We start from the raw sequence: 17,442 nt of genomic DNA, 5'->3' as shown, positions 1-17,442 counted from the left end.
ATTAAATTATTATTTTCGTGTGACAAAGAGTTAATATAGAATATCTGTAAAGAATATGTATCACCAATTATTAGAATTTTATTTTTTTACGATACTTAGGAGAAGATTTAGTACAAGTTATAACTAGTCACCCTCTCTCTATATATACACAAATGATCCTTTATTTTTGATTTTATGTCGATCGGTCCTTCAAAACATGGAAAAAGAGTTGAAGATGTGGCTCTTGCTCACCTTGTTGTTCTCCGGCCATGGTAATTTCTTTTGTCTTTATACTCTCCAAGTGCGGTCATGCTCCCTCCCTTTTATCACTAATGGGATATGTTTTTGCATGTTTGCTTACCTCGTGTGTTTTAGCTGACAAGGGCTTGTTAATTAACCACGCATGTCTTGACGATAGTGATTGCAAAATATATTGTCAAATTGTCAAACCTAGATGTTGTGATTATGTTTGCACGTGTATCCCGTGTTTTAAAATCAAACAATTATTAAATTGAACAATATGTTGTGTAAGTCATAACCGCAGGTTACTCCTACTTTATTAAAATGAATAAATGAATAATGATATCTCATCCGTTGGATTTAGCAAATCTTATTAACAATTTCTTGGCAATATAATTTCTTGGTAAGTTATGGGAAACTGTAAGCGGTGTGGTTATATACTCTAGAAGGTACATGTTATAGGAAGTGGCGAGAGGTAAAAATGGTGGAAGACATGTGTTCTCCCTCGTTGACTCATTGTTTCTAAAGCCCAAGCACAAAATCTTGTCCACCCAAAATATAAAAGTAGCCTAAGAAAACTTAAATGTGGACAAACCATAACTACCACCCGAAACCCAATAAAGAAAGACTATGCTGACATGACTCTTTTTACATAGAATATTTGCGATGCTGAGGTGTAAACCCGCTAAAACCACACTTTAATACACACAAATTCACCCTAAATTCTAAAGCCATGTCCCAATTACTCTTTGCTTAAAATCTAAAGGGCATGGTTATATATATATATATATATATATATATATATATATATATATATATATATATATATATATATATATATATATATTATTTTTTTTTCCGTCCTTTTACTTAAAAATAGCATATAGTGTAAACATTTTATAAAATGATTGTATGTGTATTTGAATAAAAATCCAATATCAATATTTTATCTATCATATATATTTTTTAATTTGCCAAAATAATAACATGAATGTTATATCTTGCAAAAACATATAGCTATTTTATAATTATAATTTTAACATACATTAAATTTGTAAAATACAATATACAATGAAATACAATATGGTCCATCTGGCAATTTGTAAAAATACAATATAAAATGAAATACAATATGATACATCTGGTAACATGAATGTTTGTTTAAATTCCCGAATATTCCCATCATGATGATTCCTTTACTTTTAAGATATCATCTTAAAATTAATATGTAATCGAAATCATACTAGTTTTATCCAATATTAACACGTAATGGTACATATGTGCGTAACTAAGAAGCCCATGCCCCCTCTTGTTTTTTATCTTCTAAATACAAAATATTATAGAATCAATACATGTATACTATATTTTATGATAAATCAAAACAAACCGGCCCCTCCAGTTTTTGTTCAATAACCGGGTTGTACAGTGATATTATTTCGAAGTTAACCCGAAAATAAAAGTCGTCTATCGAAGAAACTTACAATCACGAAAACTACTAAAAGAAAAACTTAGAATTTAAAAATACCTAAATATCCTAATTTTAAGGAAGTTGAGATATTGTACCAAAACTAAATTTAGAAAATTTGAATCTATTTAATAACCAACAAGTTAAAGAAATAAACAGAAAAATATCTCAAAATTAAAACCAAAAACCTATCGTGCTTCTTAATCAAGTGCTCTCTGTCTCAATCTGTTTGTTATCCGCTCTTAGCATCTTCCCGAGTCGCTGAATCTCTGACAGTCTCCGCTCGATTAGTTGTAAGTCTACGCCAGCGTTGTTTTTTGCCTCTCATTTTGTATCTTCTTGTTGTAGCGCTTTCGGGTTTGTATAAAGAAAAATAAGAGAGTTTAAGAGGACACACGATAACATTTCTATGATGGGATGCACAGTGCACACTACACATTACCGTCACCTTTTTATTTTATTTTTATTACATTTTTTTAAATATCTGATAATTTAGAACTTAAAAGCTATGTTTGTTCTCCTTTCTATTGTGATACACTTTATTCGATTATAGAAAATATATTAATTCAATAATTTGTATATTTAAAAGATAAAAAGTTGTATTGAAGAAATATGATGTTATTTTATACATCAAGAAAAACATTGGAAAAAGTTAAAATTTTATTATTATTATTATTATTATTATTATTATTATTATTATTATTATTATTATTATTATCATCATTATCAATTTGTGTAATAAGTATATATGTTAAAAGTTATTAAAGAAACTTCAGTTAATTAACATAATAAAAGCACAAAGTAACACTTTTTGAAATAAAAGACATAGTTTGAAACTTGTACATAATCACAAGGCTGTAATTTTAAAAAAAAATGCATCCAGATTTTAGATATAATTCAGGTATCATAGGCCCAAAAAAATTGTGAAAAGCATTTAAAGAGTCAAATTTATCATATTAATCAAACACATTTGTTTTTTTATTATTATTTATTTTCAATTTGTACTTCATTTAAGAACCAATAATACATTTTTATTGCTTATTTTTTGATATATTGTCGTTAAAAAGAGAATAGTAAACATCCAAATTTGATTTGAGTGTGTAAAGATCTATCCTAATAAATAAAAAACTTTCTGCCAAATGTCAATTTCTCATTGACTTTGACACATGTCAATTTTTGGGCATTGTAGACTTATTTATTTTCAGCTTGTCAATTTGTTATTTTTTTTTCATTTCTATTTATTAGTATTCATTCCTTCTATATATCGTTTAATGTCAGTCGCTATTTACAGGAGTACAATGTATAATTAGAATGATCGATATGATCAACTAAAATCAAGGTAGGATTAGATGAATAATTTCCCGATGTATTTGTTTTGGAATGAAATCGTTCCTCATAACAATTTCCAATCTTGAATTTATATTTCATATATATATATATATATATATATATATATATATATATATATATATATATATATATATATATATATATATATATACCATATGATCCGATGTTTTTTTAATTGTTTGTCCTTTCTCCAGCTTCAACTCATTAGTGAATTTGTGTCAACTGCATAATCAGGTAATACTCTGCTCCAATTGCCGTGAAACATTGCCGTGAAATATAAACTTGAAAACGAAAATTTTCTTTGAAATCTGTGTCACTAATGCATGGTACAATGCTAAATTTATACTTCGCAATATGTTGTTTTCTGTGAATTCTATGTTTTCCGGATATTGTGCAGGAACAAATCTATCTGGTTGTAAACATTTTATATTCTAGAAAGTGTATTGCTTTCACTTTCATTTAACCAAATAAGGGCAGTGGCAGAAAAAGTTTTAATCAGACTATGTCTGTTTAAATGCAGGGGAATAATTATCAATTATGTAAATTGTAAAGAGGCATTGTACTTGAAATGGCACTGTAATTAACTTTTTTTTTTCTACAAACTTTCATGTCTAATCTTGATAATATAATGTGTCATGCAAGTTTATTCAAAAAAGTTATTGTGGTCAAAAACGTCGCTGTGGTCATAAAGAATCATATTTTTATTTTATTTTTTATAATTTGTGTATTACAACCAAAAGAGTTCTACAATATGGCAAATCTGGGTAACGGGCATTTTCGTCTTTTTATCCTAAATTTTCTTTTCTCTATTGATGAAGTGGCTTTATCCCCATTGCTTAATAAATTAAACCAAACTAATACCTATTTATGTTTGTGTTTCTCAGATTAAAGTATCATCATTGCTTGCAACGATGAACCAATCCATTTGGTTGTAAATAATTTAAATTCTATAAAATATATTGCTTTCTCTTGCATTTAACCAAATGAGGGCAGGGGCAGATCAGCAGATGTACTTGAAATCAGACTAGGAACCATCTGTTTATGGCCAAGGGCATAATTTAAATTAAAATAGATTTTTTACAAACTTTCATGTCAAATCTTAATAACATCAAGCGTGGTGCAATGTTTTTCAAAATAGTCAATGTGCTCATTCAAATACATGTGTCTGTTTCAAACCTATGGTATAATATGATAACATAAATGATTCTCAACAGTTCAGGGGCATTTCGGTCAATATTTTTTTCCCTTTTAAGTAATGCCTTTTCCCATCTAATTTTGAGTAATTTAAAAAAATGCTATTAATACATGTGTTGATTGGAAATAAAAAAAAAGTCATTTGTCTTTTATAAATTTGTTGCTTTTTTTTCTGATTTATGTCACTTATAGCATCTTACTTATCTCTTTTAAAACAATTATTAAAATAAATTAAAGTAGGTTGCTAGAATTGTACCGAGCTCATACTTATTTATTTTAAATCAATTATTAAATGAAATAAAATTTGGTTATTTATTTTTATTTTTATAGTTTTTTTAGGCATTATACTTTCAATCATGTATGCATAATATGATTTTCTTCATAATTTTTTGAAAATGCTTATATTCAATTAAAGTTCATGACTCCAACCATCATTACAATGATGTAATTATTTTAATTAATATACCCAAATTTCACCTACATCCTCCCTTTCTTTTTACTTTAAAATTTTAATATTGAAAGTGCGTTGTTATTTCTTGATAGCATAAGTTGGAAAAGTACCTTCTGTTTTCCTTTCTTTGGTTAGTCTGGATTTGACAATTTTGCTCATGAACCCCATATAAAAAAAAATTGACACCAGGTGGATTCGATTAAATCATAGCTAAGGGCAACATTTTCTAAAATAAAATGCTATATTTTTAGACATTTATATAAAAAGCATCAGAGGGGTAATTTCGGTAGTTCATGTATATGTGTTTTGTTGAAAAATATCAAAATACATGCAAATCTAAGTCATGTTCACTATTTAGTATTAAAACAATGTTGGTATCTATTTTAATTACTATACCCAACTTGGATTTACTTTAAAGTTTTAATATTGAAAGTACGTTGCTATTTCTTGACAACACCAGTTATGGCATCCATCTATGATAAAATCAAAAAATATTTTAGATGGGCTTGTGTGCTTTAAAAGGACTGATAGGTAGTAATTTAATGAATAAGATGACTAATAGGTTGAAAATCTTTAAGATGAAAACAAAATATTCATGACCAAAACCAATGCACATGAATATGGTGTTTGTAGCCAAAAAGACTTTTAGCAAGTTATGCTATTTTCACCTCATGCATTTGTAGCCAAAATGCTTTTCATTTATGGCATGGTTTTTACTAATTTAGTAACATTTTAATGGGTTGACAGGGGCTTGATATTATTGAGGTCAAAAATATTAGATATATGTTTGTTATAACATCTTTCTTTGATTTTTCAGAGTTTAGTGTACTAATAACAAAAATACTAACACACATTTATAATTGGTTAGATTTTTCGAGTTTCATGTTTCTGGTTCTTACTTGGTTCTTACTTCTCCTTTCTGAGAACTCTAAATAGTTAATCTTATATTATTTCCTCCGAAATTTTTTGAACTGATAATTTTTAATGTTGCTTCTAATGTTAATCTCATGACATTTTTACCCCCTTTTGTGCTTGGGTATTGATAGCTTCAACTACAAATATGATATATGGTAAATCCAGTCCTTTTTTTTTTATAAATGATGGCAACAAGATAATTTAAGTGCTATGAGAAGATAGTGAAAATTTAACAATTCAAATAAGCAAATTAGAGAGATATTTGACACGTGCCATTTTTGGTCAACAAAAAGGTTGAGATGATAAATAGCTTTAGAAGCATAACAGATTGGAAAAAAATTTAAACTTTAAAATCTCCAAATTTCGCTTTGTTTGTGTCTGTTTTTTTACAACTATAATGATTTTGAGAAGAATTTTGTTCCTGGTTTGCATCTTTTCACTTATTCAGATATCCCTATAGCACTAAAAGAAATAAGAAAAGAGTTAGAAAATGGTAATGTTGTGATTGATAGTCATACGATATGAGAACCCTAACAGGTTGTAACTACATTTGGAAGTATAATGTTGTAATTTGTTGTAATTTTTGAGGTAATGTCTTATGAAAAAGATCAGATAAAGAAGGTCAAGTGGTGTATGTTTCTCACATCTAGGGCTCTGTACAAAGAAAAAATATGATGCAAGTTTAATGGAATGCCTACATTTATCTAATTTGAAGTAAATGATTTTCATTTTAGATGTATTTTTTAGCAATTTTTCAAATCTAACCTAGCGATTATGCTGATTTGCTTAGAAACAGTGTGTTTTATAGCTTTTTTGCAAGTCTAATTTAACGTTCTGTATTTTTTTTCTTATAAAGGATTGTAGGATGCTGTTATGGGATAAAAAGGAAAGTATGATGCTATTAGTGATACAAACGAAACTATGATGCTGAAAACAAAAGTATGATGCTATTATGGGATAAAAACGATAAGCTTGATGCTCTTACGTGATAAAAACGAAAGTTAAATGCTATTATGTGATAAAAATGAAAGTTTGATGCTATTATGGGATAAAAAAGAAAGTATGATGCTTTTATGTGATAAAAAGGAAAGTATGATGTTATTATGTGATAAGAATAAAAGTATGATGTTATTATGGGATGAAAATGAAAGTATGATGTTATTATGTGATAAAAATGAAAGTATGTTGCTATTAAGGGATGAAAATTAAAGTAAGATGCCGTGTCCATTCATAAATCTAAGTAAGTTGTTAATTTTGTTAATGACAAGTATGTTCCTACATATGTTAAAAGTGTTAGTTTTAGTAAAATATGATAAGTACAGTGCTATTGTGGATCAAAAACGAAAAATAGGATGCTATTTCTACTTATAAATCTAAGTAAGTTCTTGGTTCCGTTGTAAATGACAAGTATGGTCGTACTGTTAAGAGTATAAGTACAATGCTAAGTTTGATTAAAAATGATAAGTACATTCCTATTCAGATAAAGTATGAAAAATAGGTTGTTATTTCATCTCAATCCACAAAAGGAATACATTTGTTTTATAAACTTTATGTCAACATATGTATCAATATTACTTTAGAAAATACTTAATGCTTGCATCTTTATATTAATTTTTTTAATAAACCCGTGTATTACACGAGTCTCACGCACCTAGTGTTTATATAAAGAAAGACTTTATTATATGTTTTTTTAAAGGTAAAAATATACTCCACTCCTAAGCTATACATACATCCACTTATGTCTCCGACGGGACTTGAACCCGGGACCTCAAGAAGGGATGACAACATTTGATATCTGTAACACCCAAAAATTCAAGCCAATTTAAAACTTTTTAAACAACCCAAAAACCATTAGTTATTACAAACTTGTTTTCAAAATGTATAATATCAGAGTATCTCAGAAACATAGTCATAAAAAGTGAGGAGCTATACGATCACGCCTTTGCCTTGCCACGATCCCCTGATGTACCTGAAACAATAAACTGAAACTGTAAGCCCGAAAGCTTAGTGAGTTACCCCCAAAATACCGATACACATACAATCCACATAACCATGTCAGCAACATCATAACATAACAAACTGAACAGAACAACACATAACGGGTCCACAGCCCTACAGACTGTAATACCCACGAGCCCACAGTACGAGTCTCCCTCAGCCCGTAACTGGAATACTCCCGAGCCCACAGTACGAGTCTCCCTTAGCCCGTAACTGGAATGCTCCTAGGGTTTGTTGGCTACCGCACGAAGCAGTACAACCTCAACCCATCCCATATAACAAACACATAACATAACCACTGAGCATGCAATAATCATATAACATCACAGGTAGTCCTACAGGTCTACTTAACTGGCATAATCACTAACATGCAACACTAACTCATACTCAACATCTAACACTGCTAGGATAACATATCCAATGGGCCGGCCTTGGTGCCTTAGACCCCTTAGTATAGTGAGGATAACTCACCTGGCACTGCTAAAGTCCCGCAGGTAAAGCTCCCGCTGCTGGTTGACAGATTCCCGAACTGTCAACATCAAACAATACCCAATTAATAATTGGGTTTCAAGCCCAAGTTCCAACTCACACTACAAAAGCCCAAAAGTAACATAATGGGCCAACGCCCAACATATGGCCCAATTTTCCAAATTAGGCCCAGACCTCTACATGGTCTTTCCTTAAGGCCCATCCAATTATTCCAATCCAATTCCCATGGCCCAATATCACATAATCATAAAGGTCCAATTATGGCCCATCTATGACCCAATTTTCCAAATTGGGCCGAAGTCCTCACATGGGCCTTATCCTAATACCCATACAATTATTTAGTCCATTTACTTATTCTTGGAATGCCCATTAATAGTCCAATCACCAAGACTCAATAGAAAGGCACAACATAAAGCCCAATTGAAATTAGGGTTTCACATAAAATGATGATTAGGGTTAAGTTTCCTACTTAACCCATTAATGACTTAATCCTCTAAGGACTTAATCCATTAAGTCCATTCTTGCCTTAAGTTAGTTTGCCAATGACTATTAATTATTATTTTAGGTTTAATAATTAATTCTAGTGTGTGTCCCAAATAATTCTCACAATTAAGGTTTTATGACCTTAGGGTTTTCCAACCCAATACTAGCCCATTAGTCAATTGGTTGAGCTTCTAGGTCACTTTGGGCCTTATTGAGCCCATTAGGGTTTTATTAGGTCCATTGGGGTCTCTTTGGGCCCACTAGGGTTTCTTTTGGCCCATTAGGGTTTCTTTTGACCCATTAGGGTTTAGTAGCCCCTTGTACAAACATCCAAATGAGGTCCAAACACAATCAAAGCACACCGCCACCCGACATGGCGGCCGGTGGCGGCAGGAGGCGGCAACCACCACCTTACGGTGGTGGTTTAGAGTTTTCTTACTATTCCGATCGATTACAATGTTACAACACGATATCCAAACACACCCAAACACACAGTAAGCTACACACTCAGCTAAGAACATAGAAAAGCACGCACACAGCCACTACCCCGCGGCAGCTGGTGGTGGCAGAACAGAAAAGCGACGGTAACCACCATGGTTGGCAGCCATGGTGGTCTTCCATGGTTTCCGGGCAACAAAACCACGTGCACACACGCCTTGCACTGGAATACGCACCCATACACACGGAGATATACACAACACAGTATCACACACCCCATGCTCATTCACCCTCGCGGCGACGTGTGGTGCTTGGATGACATGGCGGCATCAGAACAGCCGTCGGAGCCGCACCAGCGACGTGGCCGCAGCACAGAACGGAGAGGAGAGGATAGGCGATCCTTCACCGGGAGCAGCAACAACGACCAACACCAATGTGTTTCTTCCTTCCCGACAGTGGCCAGCGACGGAACCGAGCAGTGATAACAACATCGATATAGACGATGAATCAGAGGAGTGAAAGAACGATGATGGAGGAAATAGCAACAACAACGTACGGGGTTGGCTTCGAGGTTCCCGGATTCGTCGACAGTGGAAGGATAACAAGCCAGCGGCGACTCTCGGCTTGGTGGTTCCTGGCTTCGACGCCAGCGATGCAGCAGCGGATCCGAGCTCACGGTGGTTACGCAATTAACGGCGGCTGGAGAGGGGGTATAAGGGTGGCGGCTGCTATAGATGTCTAGGGTTAGGGTTTGGGAATGGTTGCGTTCAAAATGAAGGGGACGAGGGAAAGAAGCGGCTTAAGTCCCGATCCATATGAAAGTTTGACACATTTTTACAAGTTTGGCCCCTGACTTCATAATTTAATTCAGATAAAGTTCAATGTTTACACTACAGCCCCTGCTCTACAAAATTCCTTTCAACACAAGTCCAAAATTTACCAATCAGCCCCTAGCATCCAATATTCATATCAATTGAAGTCCCAGAAGTTACCATATAGCCCCTCCATGACAAATTCTTTTCAGCCTAGATACATAATTTACCATTTTAGCCTCATCCTTCCAAAACCTTCCATATTAAATCCAAATGATACCAACTACACCCTGCCTTCTAAAATCCTTTTCAAAGTAAATCTTGAAATTATACCTTAACCCCCGGAGATTCAATTATTGTCATTTGGCTTCCCGAAACCAACACCCCCACTAATTGTTATTTAATTTTGGACCATAATAATATACAATAATGATAAAAATTACTTCTTGGATTTCGGTTTTATTATTTAATTATTCTATTTAAAACGGGATGTTACAACTCTCCCCACTTAAATTTGATTTCGTCCTCGAAATCGTTTCTTATCATTCCTTACACTTCCGACAACTTGAACTACATGGCCACAATCCTGTGCATAATCCCAGCCTTCCCAAGGCAATCAAAACCAACCCTAACAGGGTTTAAAACCCGAAAATGGACGAATTCCCCGCATTATGATCACATTAGTCAATTTGAAATCTGAAGTCTCGAGATGCTCTGGCTCCCTGACAGACCTCTCATACCAAATCATTATTGTTGAGCCCAGTCCGCTTGTCTCTCACCTAACTATCCAACTTCTGATATCTGGGGGGGTTCCAACGTCTAGATTCTTCTCATACACTTGAAGACCCAACTCGTCAATACCGCCCTAAACACGGAAACTGTCTGAATACTGATCTGCCTGAAGCAGTATGTTGCCACATGGCTGCTTTCTAAAATCTACTGAGACCTCCCTGGTCTTAATTCGTTCACCAATCATCTAACATATCGGGTTTCAGCCCGGTCGCGGAGCTAAAGGACTCCCACATAGCTTCCTCACACGACTTCTGAACGAAATCCTTCCCTGGAACTAGTTGCCACCCTTTATCATGCCACTGCGACTCTAACAGTCTCCTAATCCAACCGATCGGATCCATGTGTCGAATCCCGTCGTTACCAAATCCACGGCTGAAAGAGATTGCTACATGACCAATGGTAACCTTACATCACAAGCAACCTTAAGCAATCCATTGCTTCCTTGATCTCACAACTGTAGTGACGTTCCTACAGTTTTATCACTAGCTTAACCAGGTCTAATCCCTCTGGGAAACCCATAAACCCATCCGTGGATTTCCATATCCTCACTGCTACACCCGAACTGGTGGTTACCACTGTCCCTTCTGCGTCTTAGCAACGCGCTCATACTATCTACCAAGCTAGCGAATGCTGCGGCTACACCCACAGACTTACATCACTCTAGCACTATTTGCTAACCTTGTGAATGCTACGGCTACACCCGCAGGCTTATAACATTTCTCACACTATCTGCTGCTAGTGAATGCTACGGCTACCCCCGCAGTCTTACAACACTTTCCATACTACCTAATCGCTAGTGAATGCTACGGCCACCCCCGCAGTCTTACGACACCTCCCATACCAGTCGAACACGCACTCGACCTAACACACAACTGAACTTAATTCATGGCTAGAACCCCAACCTGATTTTCCCCAAGTTCTGCTATCAAGCATCAAGAAGACGCGATTCACATGCTGGGGAGTTTTACCGAACTCCCAACTCACACAACTCTCAAACCAAGCAGCCATTAGGGTTATCTTCCTTCTTCAAAACGATGCAAAACTTATCCCATTTTCAAAACCGATCCTACTTCTGCATTCCGGGTCGATTCTCCCCCATTTAGATTCAACTAAGTCTTCTCAATACATGGAAATTTGAGAATTCCTTTTTTTTTTTTTTTACTTTCCAACGATCGATCTGATGACAACCAGACCTTTCCAACTAGTAATCCTTTACTAGCCAACCACAAGTGATCACACACTTCTAAGAACTAGTTGAACACTTCCTGAATCCCAGTGACACCGACAGTCCCTTATTCTTGAATGATCCCACACTCAAATCTTGAAGTCCAAAAGATAGACGCTCCAACTAACATCTCAGCAACGAGCTACTTCCTTTGGTGTTTCCTCCGCTAACCAATAACGGTTACTGAACTACTGAATCCCAACAATGGTGAATGACCATCCTGTTGGACCCTGTCCGCAGACCTCCCACATAATACCCTTCTTCCCAAAGTGTTCCAACAATTCTCCCGCTCTCGGCTCTAGAAATCATATCATTCAGGGTTCGCACCCTGACTCACTCACCAGCTCAATCGTCCATAGCTAAACTGCAGTAGCTGAAACAACCTCTGCCCTACACCGAGCTACAAACTACCCCCAAGACATAGTCTTTAATCCCGAAAGTGCAATAGATCACACAATCAATCCTTACCGTCCGATACAAGAGATCCACGGCGAAATGGACCTCCTAAATACTTATGTCACATCGACCCACCCGCGCTTACCAGCGCTAAACTATTGTCGCCAATCCCGGCGACCAACTAACCCCGAGCTAGAATACAACCTGATCCTGGGGTCGCAAGCCTGCTCAATCCTTCGAGCTCGTAAACTGAAAGGGCACAATCCTTGCCCTATAAAATGACATTCCTATCCTATCAATTAACCGTTCTATCTCTAGCTGCAAAACCCCAGCTGAACATAATCAACATTCCTTTCCGGAGTCCCCGCGACTCACACTCCAGCCTCGAACAAAACCCCCGAATCCTCAAATCTAGAAACGCATGTGCTAGACTCTCCCGCTTAACCCGCAGAATGTAACAAGTACAGATCATCTCCCTGATCTGAGGTAACTGCAACCCTCTGCTCATCAGAATATGCCCCAGTAACAAATCCCGGTACTGGAAAGCTCGACCAACTCCTATCCTTGCCGTTGTTACAGCTGCTGAAGCTGCCACGACAATCGTCTCGGCACTAGCTATATAGCACTCGTCAAAATACTCAACCAAGGCGGTCTTAATAGACCCAAACACCTCCGGAAACAGTTCCTGGACAACCCCGATCACCTCTTCCCGGATGATCTCACTAACACGGTCCTCTGACAATACTGGCCTATCCTGGCTGCCAGCTCTCGATCCTAACCCGGATCCGATCTCAAGACGTCTCGTAACCACCATTCTGGTAAAACACCAGAAGGATCACTGATAACCCATATAGAGACAGGGAACCAACTCCTAACCCAACCCTAGGAGTTGTGACTTCCTTGCTACGCGTATGGGTCCTGTGCTTTCAGTAGTATGGGCCCCTACTACCTTCCACACCTACCCATATTTGTCTCAAGTATCACCACAACACCCTAACACTATACATACACCTGGTGGTCGCTCAACCTCACTCCTAGAGGAAAGCTAACTGTCTCACAACTGACCTACCGGTCTCACACAACCCACCCATCCATGAAACTTCCACCAACCCTGCAGTACTAGTGTATGCTAGCCATACATAACGCTGGACCCTATAGACTTTCGAATATCCAGTCCTACCCTAAGCTCCCAATCAAACAAGAACAGAACATAAGGCCAAATCAAACATTCTCAGGCTATAAGATCTTAATTATGTATAACCGTGATGCATACACTAAGCAATTACAGTAATGATGTCAATCTCATATAAAGGAAACCCTAGGCTAGCAGGCATCATGTAATCAGACAATTCTATCATGCAATTCCTGAAGATCCCTAGCCTAGTAATAACATGCTGTTCTAACATATCACATAATCAAATAACTTGTATGGTATTTTGGGGTCTACTTACTGGCTCCGGCTGATCGTACACCCTGCATCCTCCTTTACTTATTTTGAAAACCATTTTAAAAATCATTTGAAAACCTTTCCTTGATTTGAGACTGGATTCACACACCTGTTCCTCCAATTCACTCAAACCAAGGCTCTGATACTAATTTCTAACACCCAAAAATTCAAGCCAATTTAAAACTTTTTAAACAACCCAAAAACCATTAGTTATTACAAACTTGTTTTCAAAATGTATAATATCAGAGTATCTCAGAAACATAGTCATAAAAAGTGAGGAGCTATACGATCACGCCTTTGCCTTGCCACGATCCCCTGATGTACCTGAAACAATAAACTGAAACTGTAAGCCCGAAAGCTTAGTGAGTTACCCCCAAAATACCGATACACATACAATCCACATAACCATGTCAGCAACATCATAACATAACAAACTGAACAGAACAACACATAACGGGTCCACAGCCCTACAGACTGTAATACCCACGAGCCCACAGTACGAGTCTCCCTCAGCCCGTAACTGGAATACTCCCGAGCCCACAGTACGAGTCTCCCTTAGCCCGTAACTGGAATGCTCCTAGGGTTTGTTGGCTACCGCACGAAGCAGTACAACCTCAACCCATCCCATATAACAAACACATAACATAACCACTGAGCATGCAATAATCATATAACATCACAGGTAGTCCTACAGGTCTACTTAACTGGCATAATCACTAGCATGCAACACTAACTCATACTCAACATCTAACACTGCTAGGATAACATATCCAATGGGCCGGCCTTGGTGCCTTAGACCCCTTAGTATAGTGAGGATAACTCACCTGGCACTGCTGAAGTCCCGCAGGTAAAGCTCCCGCTGCTGGTTGACAGATTCCCGAACTGTCAACATCAAACAATACCCAATTAATAATTGGATTCCAAGCCCAAGTTCCAACTCACACTACAAAAGCCCAAAAGTAACATAATGGGCCAAGGCCCAACATATGGCCCAATTTTCCAAATTGGGCCCAGACCTCTACATGGTCTTTCCTTAAGGCCCATCCAATTATTCCAGTCCAATTCCCATGGTCCAATATCACATAATCATAAAGGTCCAATTATGGCCCATCTATGGCCCAATTTTCAAAATTGAGCCCCAAGTCCTCACATGGGCCTTATCCTAATACCCATACAATTATTTAGTCCATTTACTTATTCTTAGAATGCTCATTAATAGTCCAATCACCAAGACCCAATAGAAAGGCCCAACACAAAGCCCAATTGAAATTAGGATTTCACATAAAATGATAACTAGGGTTAAGTTTCCTACTTAACCCATTAAGGACTTAATCCTCTAAGGACTTAATCCATTAAGTCCATTCTTGCCTTAAGTTAGTTTGCCAATGACTATTAATTATTATTTTAGGTTTAATAATTAATTCTCGTGTGTGTCCCAAATAATTCTCACAATTAGGGTTTTATGCCCTTAGGGTTTTCCAACCCAATACTGGCCCATTAGTCAATTGGTTGAGCTTCTAGGTCACTTTAGGCCTTATTGAGCCCATTAGGGTTTTATTAGGTCCATTGGGGTCTCTTTGGGCCCACTAGGGTTTCTTTTGGCCCATTAGGGTTTCTTTTGACCCATTAGGGTTTAGTAGCCCCTTGTCCAAACATCCAAACGAGGTCCAAATGCAATCAAAGCACACCCCCATCCGACACGGCGGCCGGTGGCGGCAGGAGGCGGCAACCACCACCTTACGGTGGTGGTTTAGAGTTTTCTTACTATTCCGATCGATTACAATGTTACAACACGATATCCAAACACACCCAAACACACACTAAGCTACACACTCAGCTAAGAACATAGAAAAGCACGCACACAGCCACCACCCCGCGGCGGCTGGTGGTGGCAGAACAGAAAAGCGACGGTAACCACCATGGTTGGCAGCCATGATGGTCTTCCATGGTTTCCGGCCAACAAAACCACATGCACACACACCTTGCACTGGAATACGCACCCATACACACAGAGATATACAGAACACAATATCACACACCCCATGCTTATTCACCCTCGCGGCGGCGTGTGGTGCTTGGATGATATGGCGGCATCAGAACAGCCGTCGGAGCCGCACCAGCGACGTGGCCGCAGCATAGAACGGAGAGGAGAGGAGAGGCGATCTGTCGCCGGGAGCAGCAACAACGACCAACACCAATGTGTTTCTTCCTTCCCGACAGTGGCCAGCGACGGAACCGAGCAGTGTTAACGACATCGATATAGACGATGAATCAGAGGAGTGAAAGAACGATGATGGAGGAAATAGCAACAACAACGTACAGGGTTGGCTTCGAGGTTCCCGGATTCGTCGACAGTGGAAGGATAACAAGCCAGCGGCGACTCTCGGCTTGGTGGTTCCTGGCTTCGACGCCAGCGATGCAGCAGCGGATCCGAGCTCACGGTGGTTACGCAATTAACGGCGGCTGGAGAGCGGGTATAAGGGTGGCGGCTGCTATAGATGTCTAGGGTTAGGGTTTGGGAATGGTTGCGTTCAAAATGAAGGGGACGAGGGAAAGAAGCGGCTTAAGTCCCGATCCATATGAAAGTTTGACACATTTTTACAAGTTTGGCCCCTGACTTCATAATTTAATTCAGATAAAGTTCAATATTTACACTACAGCCCCTGCTGTACAAAATTCCTTTCAACACAAGTCCAAAATTTACCAATCACCCCCTAACATCCAATATTCATATCAATTGAAGTCCCAGAAGTTACCATATAGCCCCTCCATGACAAATTCTTTTCAGCCTAGGTACATAATTTACCATTTTAGCCTCATCCATCCAAAACCTTCCATATTAAATCCAAATGATACCAACTACACCCTGCCTTCTAAAATCCTTTTCAAAGTAAATCTTGAAATTATACCTTAACCCCCGGAGATTCAATTATTGTCATTTGGCTTCCCGAAACCAACACCCCCACTAATTGTTATTTAATTTTGGACCATAATAATATACAATAATGATAAAAATTACTTCTCGGGTTTCGGTTTTATTATTTAATTATCCTATTTAAAACGGGATGTTACAATATCGCTAGGCTGAAAGCCCTTTGATTATATGTGAAGTCTTTTTCTTTTCTTATATTAAAATAAATATTTCTTAATTTCAATATTATATGTATATAATTCCTCTGTAAACATTTATAATTGAAAAAAAAAAAGAAACATCTAACAGAAATTATAATTTATAACATATATATAATGAATTTCTGATAGATATAATATCTAAATACAAAATATTATAAATATATCATATATAAATATTGTTTTTATATGAACACTTTTATATTTGGTTAGGTTGCATGTGGAATGTAGAACATAAAATTACTTTTAGATTTTAGAATATATTATACGTATAGTCCATGTCTACCGGTATCAAATTAAATTATTATTTTCGTGTGAGAAAGAATTAATATAGAATATTTGTAAAGAATATGTATCACGAATTATTACAATTTTATTTTTTTACGATACTGAGGAGAAGTTTTAGTACAAGTTATAACTAGTCACCCTCTCTCTATATATAGACAAAGGATCCTTTATTTTTGATTTTATATCGATCGGTCCTTGAAAACATGGAGAAAGAGTTGAAGATGTGGCTCTTGCTTATCTTGTTGTTCTCCGGCCATGGAAATTTCTTTTGTCTTTATACTCTCCAATTGCAGTCATGCTCCCTCCCTTATATCACTAATGGGATATGTTTTTGCATGTTTGCTTACCTCA

The 17,442-nt window shown here is 36.8% G+C and overlaps 1 long non-coding RNA gene across 2 annotated transcripts; it reads right to left on the bottom strand.

The window, feature by feature from the left end:
• Positions 1-7,405: 7,405 nt before the first annotated feature.
• LOC145133145 (uncharacterized) lies at positions 7,406-9,810 on the bottom strand. Of its 2 annotated transcripts, XR_013718433.1 has the most exons (3): positions 9,239-9,788; positions 8,064-8,121; positions 7,406-7,563 (listed from the first exon to the last, which is right to left on the bottom strand). It is a non-coding gene; the product is annotated as an uncharacterized LOC145133145 (long non-coding RNA). The 2 variants fall into 2 exon arrangements; XR_013718432.1 differs by having other exon boundaries at positions 7,406-8,121; positions 9,239-9,810.
• Positions 9,811-17,442: the final 7,632 nt, after the last annotated feature.

Source organism: Lactuca virosa, chromosome 8 (genome assembly GCF_052849685.1).
Source record: "Lactuca virosa cultivar CGN04683 chromosome 8, Lactuca_virosa_CGN04683_v6, whole genome shotgun sequence".
Lineage (NCBI taxonomy): Eukaryota > Viridiplantae > Streptophyta > Magnoliopsida > Asterales > Asteraceae > Lactuca > Lactuca virosa.
This window is presented reverse-complemented; position numbering and strand designations above follow the sequence as displayed.